Source organism: Triticum urartu, chromosome 1A (genome assembly GCF_056163025.1).
Source record: "Triticum urartu cultivar PI428250 chromosome 1A, HENAU_Tu73, whole genome shotgun sequence".
Taxonomy (NCBI): Eukaryota; Viridiplantae; Streptophyta; class Magnoliopsida; order Poales; family Poaceae; genus Triticum; species Triticum urartu.
Window position 1 is genome coordinate 336,056,050 of NC_141873.1, and position 11,182 is coordinate 336,067,231.

Below are 11,182 nucleotides of genomic sequence, written 5' to 3' on the forward strand. Positions count from 1 at the left end.
TAAGACAGTTTTACACATGCAAAAGCACTTAGGGTTAACTTGACGAGCCTAGCATGTACAGACATGGCCTCGGAACACAGAAGACCGAAAGGTCGAGCATGAGTCGTATAGAAGATACGATCAACATAAAGATGTTCACCGACGTTGACTAGTCCGTCTCACGCACAGATCGGACACGGCCTAGTTGACTCGGATCATGTAATCACTTAGATGACTAGAGGGATGTCTATCTAAGTGGGAGTTCATAAGATGAACTTAATTATCTTGAACATAGTCAAAAGGATTTTGCAAATTATGTCGTAGCTCGCGCTTTAGTTCTACTGTTTAGTTATGTTCCTAGAGAAAAAATTAGTTGAAAGTTGATAGTAGCAATTATGCGGACTAGGTCCGTAAACTGAGGATTGTCCTCATTGCTTCTTAGAAGGCTTATGTCCTTAATGCACCGCTCAGTGTGCTAAACCTCGAACGTTGTCTGTGGATGTTGCGAACATCTGACATACACATTTTGATAACTATATGATAGTTCAGTTAAACGGTTTAGAGTTGAGGCACCAAAGACGTTTTTGAAACGTCACGAAACATATGAGATGTTTTGAGGGCTGAAATTGGAATTTCAGGCTCATGCCCACGTCAAGAGGTATAAGACCTCCGACGATTTTCTTAACCTGCAAACTAAGGAGAAAAGCTCAATTGTTGAGCTTGTGCTCGGATTGTCTGAGCACAACAATCATTTGAATCAAGTGGGAGTTGATCTTCCAGATAAGATAGTGATGTTTCTCCGAAGTCATTACCACCAAGCTGCTAGAGCTTCGTGATGAACTATAATATATCGGGGACATGTATGATGATCCTTGAGATGTTCGTGATGTTTGACACCACAAAAGTAGAAATCAAGAAGGAGCATCAATTGTTGATGGTTGGTGAAACCACTAGTTTCAAGAAGGGCAAGGGCACGAAGGGATACTTCATAAAACGGCAATTCAGCAGCTGCTCTAGTGAAGAAACCCAAGGTTGAACCCAAACCCGAGACTAAGTGCTTCTGTAATAAAGGGAACAGCCACTGGAGCAGAATTACCCTAGATACTTGGTAGATTAGAAGGCTGGCAAGGTCGATAGAAGTATATTGGATATACATTATGTTAATGTGTACTTTACTAGTACTCCTAGTAGCACCAGGGTATTAGATACCGGTTCGGTTGCTAAGTGTTAGTAACTCGAAATAAAAGCTACGGAATAAACGGAGACTAGCTAAAGGTGAGCTGACGATATGTGTTGGAAGTGTTCTCAATGTTGATATGATCAAGCATCGCACGCTCCCTCTACCATCGAGATTGGTGTTTGCGTTGAGCATAGACATGATTGGATTATGTCTATCGCAATACGGTTATTCATTTAAGGAGAATAATGGTTACTCTGTTTATTTGAATAATACCTTCAATGGTCTTACACCTAAAATGAATGGTTTATTGAATCTCGATCGTAGTGATACACATGTTCATGCCAAAAGATAGTAATGATAGTACCACCTACTTGTGGCACTGCCACGTAAGTCATATCGGTATAAAACGCATGAAGAAGCTCCATGTTGATGGATCTTTGGGCTCACTCGTTTTTGAAAAGTTTGGGACATGCGAACCATGTCTATTGGTATATATGCATGAAGAAACTCCATGCAAATGGACCGTTTTGTACTCGCTTGATTTTGAATCACTTGAGACATGCAAATCATACCACATGGGCAAGATGACTGAAAACCTCGTTTTTCAGTAAAATGGAACAAGAAAGCAACTTGTTGGAAGTAATACATTTTGATGTGTGCAGTCCAATGAATGCTAAGTCATGTAGTGGATATCGTTATGTTCTTACTTCACAGATGATTTGAGTAGATGTTGAGTATATTTACTTGATAAATCATGAGTCTGAATTATTGAAAGGTTCAAGTAATTTTAGGGTGAAGTTAAAAGATCGTCGTGACAAGAGGATAAAGTATCTATGATATGATCATAGAGATGAATATCTGAATTACGAGTTTGGCACAGAATTAAGACATTGTGGAAATTGTTTCACAACTGATACAGCCTGGAACACCATAGTGTGATGGTGTGTCCGAACATCATAACTGCACCCTATTGGATATGATGCATACCATGATGTCTCTTATCGAATTACCACAATAGTTTATGGGTTAGGCATTAGAGACAACCACATTCACTTTAAAAGGGGCACCACGTAATTCCGATGAGATGACACCGTATGAACTATGGTTTAAAGAAACCCAAGCTGTCATTACTTAAAAGTTTGGGGCTGCGACGCTTATGTGAAAAAGTTTCATGCTGATAAGCTCAAACCCAAAGCGGATAAATGCATCTTCATAGGACACCCAAAACAGTTGGGTATACCTCCTGTCTCAGATTCGAAAGCAATAAGGGATTGCTACTAGAATCGGGTCCTTTCTCGAGGAAAAGTTTCTCTCGAAAGAATTGAGTGGGAGGATGGTGGAGACTTGATGAGGTTATTGAACCGGTACTTCAACTAGTGTATAGCAGGGCACAAAGAGTTGTTCCTGTGGCACCTACACCAATTGAAGTGGAAGCTTATGATAGTGATCATGAAACTTCAGATCAAGTCACTAACAAACCTCGTAGGATGACAAGGATGCGTACAACTTCAGAGTGGTACGTAGTCCTGTCTTGGAAGTCATGTTGCTAGACAACAATGAACCTACGAGCTATGGAGAAGCGATGGTGGGCCCGGATTCCGATAAATGGCTCGAGGCCATATAATCCGAGAGAGGATCCATATATGAAAACAAAGTGTAGACTTTGGAAGAACTACTTGATGGTCGTAAGGCTGTTAGGTACATATGGATTTTAAAAGGAAGACGGACAATGATGGTAAGTATCACCGTTAAGAAAGCTCGACTTGTCGTTAAGATGTTTTCCGACAAGTTCAAGGAGTTGACTACGGTGAGACTTTCTCACTCATAGCGATGCTAAGAGTCTGTTGGAATTATATTAGTGATTACTGCATTATTTATGAAATCTTGCAGATAGGATGTCAAAACATTGTTTCCTCGACGATTTTCTTGAGGAAAGGTTGTATGTGATACAACCGGAAGGTTTTGTCAATCCTGAAAGATGCTAATAAGTATGCAAAGCTCCAGCAATCCTTCTGAGGACTGGAGTAAGCATCTCGGAGTTGGAATGTATGCTTTGATGAGATGATTAAAGATTTTGGGTGTATACAAAGTTTATGAGAAACTGGTATTTCCAAAGAAGTAAGTGGGAGCACTATAGAATTTCTGATGAATATATGTTGTTGATCGGAAATGACGTAGAATTTCTGGAAAGCATATAGGGTTATTTGGAAAGTGTTTTTCAATGGAAAGCCTGGATTAAGCTACTTGAGCATTGAGCATCAAGATCTATAAGGATAGATAAAAACGCTTAATAGTACTTTCAAATGAGCACATGCCTTGACGTGATCTTGAAGGTGTTCAAGATGGATCAGTCAAAGAAGGAGTTCTTGCCTGAGTTGTAAGGTATGAAGTTAAGACTTAAAGCTCGACCACGGCAGAATAGAGAGAAAGGACGAAGGTCGTCCCCTATGCTTAAGACATAGGCTCTACAGTATGCTATGCTGTGTACCGCACCTGAAGTGTGCCTTGCCATGAGTCAGTCAAGGGGTACAAGTGTGATCCAAGAATGGATCACAGGACAGCGGTCAAAGTTATCCTTAGTAACTAGTGGACTAAGGAATTTTCTTGATTATGGAGGTGATAAAGAGTTCGATGTAAAGAGTTACGTCGATGCAAGCTTAACACCTATCCGGATAGCTCTGAGTAGAGATGTCGGATACGTATAATGGAGCAACAATTTAGAATAGCTCCAAGTAGAACAGTTATTTGGAATAGCTCCAAATAGAACGTGGTAGCTACATCTAGGAGATGACATAGAGATTTGTAAAGCACACACGGATCTGAAAGGTTCAGACCCGTTGACTAAAACCTCTCTCACAAGCAACATGATCAAACCCAGAACTCATTGAGTCTTAATCACATGATGATGCGAACTAGTTTAGTGACACTAGTAAACTCTTTGGATGTTGTCACATGGCGATGTGACCTGTGAGTGTTAATCACATGGCGATGTGAACTAGATTATTGACTCTAGTGCAAGTGGGAGACTGTTGGAAATATGCCCTAGAGGCAATAATAAATTAGTTATTATTATATTTCCTTGTTCATGATAATCATTTATTATCCATGCAATAATTGTATTGATAGGAAACTCAGATACATGTGTGGATACATAGACAACACCATGTCCCTAGTAAGCCTCTAGTTGACTAGCTCGTTGATCAATAGATGGTTACGGTTTCCTGACCATGGACATTGGATGTCATTGATAACAGGATCACATCATTAGGAGAATGATGTGATGGAAAAGACCCAATCCTAAGCCTAGCACAAAGATCGTGTAGTTCGTATGCTAAAGCTTTTCTAATGTCAAGTATCATTTCCTTAGACCATGAGATTGTGCAACTCCCGGATACCGTAGGAATGCTTTGGGTGTACCAAACGTCACAACGTAACTGGGTGACTATAAAGGTGCACTACAGGTATCTCTGAAAGTGTCTGTTGGGTTGGCACGAATTGAGACTGGGATTTGTCACTCCGTGTAAACGGAGAGGTATCTCTGGGCCCACTCGGTAGGACATCATCATAATGTGCACAATGTGATCAAGGAGTTGATCACGGGATGATGTGTTACGGAACGAGTAAAGAGACTTGCCGGTAACGAGATTGAACAAGGTATAGGGATACCGACGATCGAATCTCGGGCAAGTACAATACCGCTAGACGAAGGGAATTATATACGGGATTGATTAAGTCCTTGACATCGTGGAACATGTGGGAGCCAACATGGGTATCCAGATCCCGCTGTTGGTTATTGACCGGAGAACATCTCGGTCATGTCTGCATGCTTCCCGAACCCGTAGGGTCTACACACTTAAGGTTCGGTGACGCTAGGGCTATAGAGATATTAGTATGCGGTAACCCGAAAGTTGTTCGGAGTCCCGGATGAGATCCCGGATGTCACGAGGAATTCCGGAATGGTCCGGAGGTAAAGAATTATATATAGGAAGTGCTATTTCGGCCATCAGGACAAGTTTCGGGGTCACCGGTATTGTACCGGGACCACTGGAAGGGTCCCGGGGGTCCACCGGGTGGGGCCACCTGCCCCGGGGGGGCACATGGGCTGTAGGGGGTGTGCCTTGGCCTACATGGGCCAAGGGCACCAGCCCCAAGAGGCCCATGTGCCAAGAGAGAGAAAAAAGGGGAGAGTCCTAAAGGGGGAAGGCACCTCCGAGGTGCCTTGGGGAGGATGGACTCCTCCCCCCCTTGGCCGCACCCTTCCTTGGAGGAAGGGGCAAGGGCTGCGCCTCCCCCTCTCCCTTGGCCCTATATATAGTGGGGAAAAGGAGGAGCAACCATACCTAAGGCCTGGCGCCGCCCTCTCCCTCCCGTGACACATCTCCCTCCTCCCGCAGCGCTTAGCGAAGCCCTGTTGGAATCCCGCTACTTCCACCACGCCGTCGTGCTGTTGGATCTCCATCAACCTCTCCCTCTATCCTTGCTGGATCAAGGCATGGGAGACGTCACCGGGCTGTACGTGTGTTGAACGCGGAGGTGCTGTCCGTTCGGCACTAGGATCATCGGTGATTTGAATCACGACGAGTACGACTCCATCAACCCCGTTCACTTGAACGCTTCCGCTTAGCGATCTACAAGGGTATGTAGATGCACTCTCCTTCCCCTCGTTGCTGGTTTCTCCATAGATAGATCTTGGTGATACGTAGGAAAATTTTGAATTTCTGCTACGTTCCCCAACACCGACCTCCCACCGTAACCGGGAACTCCCCAAAAATTTTCTCCCCCTCGCTTCTACCACGGTTTTTTCCATCATGGACGGCCCAAAGAATGTCATGCAGCTGCGTCTCCGGCCTGCCCAGGACGGAAAGCCCATTTTCTGTCATGATTTTTTGTCATAGAAGTAGGAGCCCACCACATCTATGATGATACCAAGTTTTGTCACAATTATCGTCATAGAAGTGTCATATGTATGACAGAAATTTTTTTGTTCGGCCCAAAATGTCACGGATGTGTCTTTTTTTGTAGTGGAGGGTGGGGGCGCGTCTACCCCCTGGGCGCGCCCTCCTGCCTCGTGGCCTCCTCGCTTCTTTCTTGACGTCCACTCCAAGTCTCCTGGATCACGTTTCTTCCAAAAATAACTCTCCCGAAGGTTTCATTCTGTTTGGATTCCGTTTGATATTCCTTTTCTGCGAAACACTAAAATAGGCAAAAAACAACAATTTGCACTGGGCCTTTGGTTGGTAGATTAGTCCCAAAAATAATATAAAAAGGTATATTAAAGCCCATTAAACATCCAAAACAGATAATATAATAGCATGGAACAATCAAAAATTATAGATACGTTGGAGACGTATCAAGGATCCCCAAGCTTAATTCCTGCTCATCCTCGAGTAGGTAAATGATAAAAATAGAATTTTTGATGTGGAATGCCACCAAGCATAATTCTCAATGTAATTTTGTTTATTGTGACATGAATGTTAAGATTTGAAAGATTCAAGACAATAGTTTAATACTGACATAAAAATAATAATACTTGAAGCATACTAGCAAAGCAATCATGTCTTCTCAAAATAACATGGCCAAAGAGATTTATCCCTACAAAATCATATAGTCTGGCTATGCTCCATCTTCACCACAAAAAATATTTAAATCATGCACAACCCCGATGACAAGCCAAGCAATTGTTTCATACTTTTGATGTTCTCAAACTTTTTCAATCTTCACGCAATACATGAGCGTGAGCCATGGACATAGCACTATAGGTGGAATAGAATGGTGGTTGTGGAGAACACAAAAAGGAGAAGATAGTCTCACATGAACTAGGCATATCAATGGGCTATGGAGATGCCCATCAATAGATATCAATGTCAGTGAGTAGGGATTGCCATGCAATGGATGCACTAGAGCTATAAGTGTATGAAAGCTCAACAAAAGAACTAAGTGGGTGTGCATCCAACTTGCTATCTCACAAAGACCTAGGGCATTTTGAGGTAGCCCATAATTGGAATACAAAAGCCAAGTTGTATAATGTAAAATTGCCACTAGTATATTAAAGTGACAACATAGGAGACTCTGTATCATGAAGATCATGGTGCTACTTTGAATCACAAGTGTGGTAAAAGGATAGTAGCATTTTCCCTTCTCTCTTTTTCTCTCATTTTTTTCCTTTTTCTCTTTTTTTCGACCGGAGTCTCATCCCGACTTGTGGGGGAATCATAGTCTCCATCATACTTTCCTCACATGGGACAATGCTCTAATAATGATGATCATCACACTTTTATTTGCTTACAACTCGACACTTAGAACAAAATATGACTCTATGTGCATGCCTCCGGCGGTGTGCCGGGATGTGCAATGACTCATGAGTGACATGTATGAAAGAATTATAAAGGTGGCTTTGCCGCAAATACGATGTCAACTACATGATCATGCAAAGCAATATGAAAGTGATGAAGCGTGTCATAACAAACGGAACGGTGGTAAGTTGCCTGGCAATATATCTCGGAATGGCTATGGAAATGCCAAAATAGGTAGGTATGGTGGCTGTTTTGAGGAAGGTATATGGTGGGTTTATGGTACTGGCAAAAGTTGCGCGGTACTAGAGAGGCTAGCAATGGTGGAAGGGTGAGTGTGCTTATAACCCATGGACTCAGCATTAGTCATAAAGAACTCACATACTTATTGCAAAAATCTATTAGTTATTGTCGGTGTCAAAACCGGCGGATCTCGGGTAGGGGGTCCCGAACTATGCGTCTAGGCGGATGGTAACAGGAGACAAGGGACACAATGTTTTACCCAGGTTCGGGCCCTCTTGATGGAGGTAAAACCCTACATCCTGCTCGATTAATATTGATGATATGGGTAGTACAAGAGTAGATCTACCACGAGATCAAGGAGGTTAAACCCTCGAAGCTAGCCTATGGTATGATTGTTGTATATATTGTCTATCTATCGACTAGCCTGGCCTCGGTTTATATAATGCACCGGAGGCCTAGGATAACAAGAGTCCTAGCTGAATACACAGGTGGGGAGAAGTCCTTGTATTGATCGCCAAGTCTTGTGGAATCTTCCTTGTATGCGGTAGCCGTCCGAACTGGCCCATGAGTATACGGCCACGGGGGTCCTCGGCCCAATCTAATAGATCAGGAGACGACGTGGTGAGTACCCCCTAGTCCAGGACACCGTCAGTAGCGCCCTGAACCGGTCTTCAAGTTAGGGACGCTCCTCGATTCTTCCGAACTGTTCTTGATCTTCGGTTGCCAGTCTTGAAAACTGGTTCAACAAATCTTCTTTATCTTCGATCTTGAGGATCGCCGAAATGCATTCGACGAGTTTACACGTCGGGTATCCGAGGAGCCCCTTTAAGTTTCCGGCCTTTATCAATGCCTTGTTTATTTTTATGCCACGCCTCGGGTTTGAAGTTGTTCCCGGGAGGCAGGGTCCTCTTGCGTCCGCGCTCCAACGCCGGACTGCATTCGAGGTATCTTTTGCAGCCGAGCACCAACGTCGGACCGCTTCCAAGCTCTAGCGCCGGAATGTATCCGAGCTCCAACGCCGGACTATGTATCCGAGCTCCAACGCCGGACTGTATATCCTAGCTCCAACGCCGAAATATATCCGAGCTCCAACGCCGGACTGTGTCCAGGCTCCAGTGCTAGACTATATCCGAGGTGTCATATCACCTTGGTTCAAAAAAGTTGAAGGAGTTTAGCCGAGCTTAATGCCGGAAATGCCCTCTATGGAGCCCGCCACTAGCGCCCGAGCATTATGCCGGACTGCTTCCGAGGTGGTGCACCACCCCGACTATGGGCTGATTTTTTGTCAATATTTTTTATTGGTGCAATTTATTCTCTGCCGAGATATATAGCCAGTAGCCCTCAAGGTGTGTATCGGTCTAAAACCCGAGATGCACATGAAGGATGACATAAGACCGCTGATCCCAGTAGCCGCTGAGACTCAGGTTGATTTGCAAAATCGGCCTAAGGATCAAGTCCTAGCTCGGCAGAATACTTCGGGACACAAAAGCGGCGTGCTCAGTCCTCAAGACTCAGGTTGGGTGCGGCCGACCAACCTGAGGATCAAAATCTCCTCGGAAACTATATTGCACATAAAATTTGCTGCATTGGACAAGCAATGCAGTAGCCCCCGAGACACTGGTCGGGTGGCAACACCAGATCAGGGGATCGATGTGCCGCTTTAATATTTGTAAATAATAAGCCCAAAGCCCAGTAGCCCCCGAGCCTTAATGCGGGCACGGGTGGCCGAATTAAGGATCAATATCCATAGTAAAATCACAAATTATGTGTAATGACTCTATGTATCCAAGTACTTTACGTCATTAATGCTCGGATCCGCATTGTACAAAACTTTGTTGACCGACCATCGGCTTCCACCTCCTTGGCCAGTAGCCGAGGACTGTTTGTCCTACTTTATAAAGCCTTTATGAGGGCAAAGATTTACGACAAACAAGGCAATCTGGCCACACGGTTTTATAAACAAAGGTACGCAGAGAGATATGCTATATTACTGTTTAACAGAAGAAATGTATTCCAAAGAAAATAGTCCCGCTATCGGTTCCTTTCTTTGGGTTGTCATGCTAAGCATGATCATGAAACCTCAGCTCGGATGTAAGAGCAAAATATCGAGAATTTAGTTTGGGAGGCCAGTTAATAGCCCCCGGTAGTGTTCGGCGACAGTCGAGGTCAAGCCGTAAACACTTCGGCCAATGTTATGAATGGCCCGTCATAGTCATCGGATCGCTGACCAGTTTACGCTTATTGTGATAGTCAGTTTTCGGCTTTCTCCACTAAGGTGCTTAACCATGTGAGCTGGAAGCACAATCGCAGTGGTTCTCCCTTTGCACGCCTAGCCAAACAAAACGGAACGTAGGAAGCAAGTGCAGGAGCCGGGCAACCCAACTATTGACCGAAGACACAATTCGAAACCGATGCATATATAGCAATATCTGAGAATGTTTTTGCCGAATCCCTAAAGGTGTCCGGCGTTGCACTGCGAGACTAATGCTGGAAAAGCACAAATAGTTTAAAAGTGCCAAAAATCTTGGAAAACCAAGAAACGTCAGTAAAAACATGACGTCCGAACAAGATCAAGTGTTTGGTGCCAATCCAAAAATTGGTCTTAGAAAAAAGAAGTGCTTCTCTCGTCCTTTAACATGACACATCCTATCTCAAGAATTCGAGCGGGTCAGCCTACAGCTTCAATCTCCTATCCCGAGGGCGGAGTACTTCTCATTAGGCCAGTTTAGCAAACTAAACTCTAGTGGCTTTGAGAGAGAAATTAGGCTCACCGGCTAGTGACCGCACACTCGTGTCGAAAAAGGAGTGATAAATAATAATAGAACTTTGCAACGACTAAGAAGAAGAACACTTATTATAAAACGGCTCAAATAAACTTAAGAGCCCCCAAGTGACTTGGGTAGAAGAATGATTGCATGTACCGAAGTACTTATATCATATCTATGTTCAACCGAACTTTAAACGCGTCTTAACCGACTGTCAGCTTCTCCCTCTTCGGTCAAGGACCGAAAAGTGTTATGTACTCCATCGGTCGAGAATATCGACAGTGTTTCCAATAACCAGGCAATCAGGCCATAAGGCTGTAACAGACAAAGCGCGCTCAGGGAACTTATGCTATATTATCGTGAAGTGTAAGAAGCATCTTCGAAGAAAATAGTACCCCCACCGATACCTTTCTTCGGTGCTCATTGTTATTATGAGACTTGTGCAATAGATTTTTTGTACTCATGAGTTCCGTTGTGTGCCGACCATCATTGAAAACTATAAGAGCGCTAGCTTTCGGCTTCACCCAGTCTGAGGTCCGGCTCGGTTGACCCGATCATGACAATCGCAGAGGTGCTACCTTTACTCCCTAGCTGAACAATCGGGAACGTAGGGGTAAACACAGGAGCGAGGCAACCCAGCTTGCAAATCGCTTAAGTCAATATGGTGCATATTGTGGCATAATACACGAACAAGGAACGAAGCCGTACAAGTATAATCATATGCA